A 3038-nucleotide genomic window follows, 5' to 3' on the forward strand; every position below is an offset into this window, starting at 1 on the left:
ATGGGCATCCAATCATTCATAAAGCATGTGTTGAATGGACACTAAGTTCACACTAAAGTGATAGGGGTTAAAAAAATTGAGGATGATTACTTGTGCGAAGCACCCTCAATAGAAACTTTCTAGCTACCATGGTTGAAGAAACTCGAGAATTTTACTCTGGCCATTGTTATACATAAGGTCTGTCATACTGATTTGTACCACCCCATACTGACCGTACCATGCCGGTAAGATACCTATACGGTACCAAGGTTTAATTTAGTATATATGAATAAGAACATAAAGTTTCTGTTCTTATTCATATATAATTACGCATGTAACAGGCAAGGATAGCACCATTAGGCAAAAGAAACAGTTATTAGAAAGGAATAGCATTAGCAGATTATAACTATCTGTTTAATCAGTGATGATAATTCATTAGCAAATAGGAGAACAGATGAAACATGTACCAGATTTCTTATAATAGAAACATGTACCATAGTTACTAATTCTTTTTCCCTGACAACAGAAATAAAATTGTTTAGTAAAAGCAAAAGTGAAAATTCAAAGCAATTATATTTTCTCTGCTATTCTCTAATTCATCTACTTTTAAGACTTACAATGAGTAATAGACATCGATCATGCCTAACCAGTCCAAATTCAAAACCCCATGACTGTTAAAATGTTTTAAAAACATAACAATGCTGTGATAGTATATATGGAACTCCAGTAAACTGGTACAGGCATAGATCCAGAATGAAAGAATTGTGCCCATCTTGTAAACCTTTGCAGGAAGAAGAGCAGACACCGTGGTTCTACAGGATACATAAAAGTCGAAACATTAGTATAAGGAAAAGAGTTTTGCAGCTGTCGATAGCAATGAAATTGTATCAACTTTCAAGACTGTGGCACATATTGGCATGCTATAACATGTCCCTGCATGAGCTGGCATGGATTGGTACGGGTTATGGACCGGCCAATAAATGTTGAGTTTGAACCAAAACTAATATGACTAAAAATAATAAAATTATAAATCATAATACGGATTTAGAATGACGGGGTTGGGGGTTGGGACAGGGGTCGCCGCCGCCGCTCGGGGTGCCGAGGGGCTTCTGGGGGAGGAGAAGGTGGAGCCCTCCGCCATCACGGAGTTTTTCTTCTTGGATTGGACTGGTCATCATGGTGGAGTGAAATTGACGGAGAACTCGGAGGGCATCGCGGAGGGAGGGAGGGAGAGATTGGGGAAAATATGGGAACGAGGGAATAGAGGGAAGGGCGAATGCCGTTCGGTCCGAGAAATGAGTTTGCGGAGCGGAGCGGTGGCTGTGCTGGCGGCCGGGGAGGGGTCGGGGGCGGAGACGATGGGGCAAGAAGGATGGAGGAGCGGTGCGAGTCCATGGTTCCATGGTTCTACGAGCGGATATCTATATTAGGAAGAAGAACAGAAGAGGAGAAGAAATCTCACCTGAGCCGCGCAAGGGGTTGGAGGAGAAGGGAGGCGAGAGCGATCCCGAGCGGCGGAGCGGTAGGATATGAGGGCGGAGGGCGATCCCGAGCGGCGAGCACGAAAAGATTGGGAAGGCTACTGCATAGAAGAAATCCCAGTAACAATGTGAGCAAACCCATGAACCTGATGATGGAGGGTAGTATTCAGAATTCGGCATCCCAGGCGGCGGAGGAGGATAGCTACCCTCAGGCTCTGCCGGTGTGGATGGCGGTGGCAAGCACGGATTTAAAGATCCAGAACATCTAGAATTTAAAGATCGAAGCAAGAGAAGAAGATCCCAAACCTGGCCTTGTCCCTGTCCTTGCCGGCTCCAAACTTCAAACGCCGCGTGAGTGCTCTGCGGCGGAGGAGGCGGGAGATATCCACAGAGAGGAGGCCAACGGAGAGGGGGAGGAGGGGAAGGAGATGCGGCGGAGGAACGCGATTTGGGGTCGCTCGAAGGAGGGAAATGGCTGAGATCGGCGGAGGGAGGGGGGAGTCGGTCGGCGTGAGCGAGCTAGGGATAGTAGGGATTTAAGGCTGCGGAGGGAGAGGGTCGATCGGGTTTTGTTGTGGGAGAAATGAAGTCCGACGACGCTTATAAGCGTCGTCGCATTTATCCCTTATGCCGACGCTTATAAGCGTCGGTGATAACCTAACAAAGGCGTCGGCGGAAGATTTTGTACCGACGCTTTCCAAAAGCGTCGACATTTACTGTTGCAAGAAAAAATTTTGCCGACGCTTTTATCTAGCGTCGGCAATATAGGGTCGGCAAACAGATTTTTTGTTGTAGTGGTCGCCTCGGCGAAAAAGTAACCACGGTACCAGGTACCCATTTATTTAATGTTTTTACATTATCTTATCCATTCCTGGATCTCTCTGCCGACGTCCTCAAAGAACGGACTCCGAGCAGAGGAGCGCTTCAGTCGCCTCGGCGAAAAAGCAACCACCGGTACCAGGTACCCATTTATTTAATGTTTCTACATTATCTTACCTATTCTTTGATTTCTCTCTCGACGTCCTCAAAGAGTGGACCCCGAGCAGAGCGTCTTCAGTCGCTTCGGCGTGAAAATGCTCACGGTACCAGCAAACTTTGTTTATACAAAATTCGGTGAATCCCCGTCACGAGCTGACGAGCATTCAACCCATTCGTTGGAAAAGAATCCGGTCCGCCCCGGCAACTCGAGGCTCGGACCCAAAGTTCACTAACTTCGCTAAAATTTAAGTCCTAGTGACCGCCTTAGGGCTCGGTCGAATTCTGGACTAGGCTCGGAAAGACTCTCCGAGCCCGAATCCCTTGGGCATAAGCATTGCTGGTCGAAGGACCGATCAATGGGGCTCGGCAAGCCGAGCCTAAAGGCAAGTCCTGTGGCGGACGAAGTTGGGACCATAGAGCCCGTATCCTTGGAGCCTAAAAAGGATCCAAGCAGAGAAACCTAGGTCTACCAAAGACAAGGCATCGCAAATATAAGGAAAATACGATGTATTCATTTCAAAAAGCCCGTAGGCTAAGTACAAAGATTCGGGCTCGGCCCTTACAAGTGTGGGGACCATCTCGACTTAACAAAAAACAACA

At 47.2% G+C, this 3038-nt stretch overlaps 1 long non-coding RNA gene across 1 annotated transcript; it reads right to left on the bottom strand.

Moving 5' to 3' along the window:
- Positions 1 to 816: 816 nt before the first annotated feature.
- LOC120107572 lies at positions 817 to 1940 on the bottom strand. The gene is made up of 3 exons (XR_005509291.1): positions 1667 to 1940; positions 1442 to 1561; positions 817 to 921 (listed from the first exon to the last, which is right to left on the bottom strand). It is a non-coding gene; the product is annotated as an uncharacterized LOC120107572 (long non-coding RNA).
- Positions 1941 to 3038: the final 1098 nt, after the last annotated feature.

The sequence above is a fragment of the Phoenix dactylifera genome, unplaced genomic scaffold, assembly GCF_009389715.1.
Source record: "Phoenix dactylifera cultivar Barhee BC4 unplaced genomic scaffold, palm_55x_up_171113_PBpolish2nd_filt_p 000905F, whole genome shotgun sequence".
NCBI classification, from domain to species: Eukaryota; Viridiplantae; Streptophyta; class Magnoliopsida; order Arecales; family Arecaceae; genus Phoenix; species Phoenix dactylifera.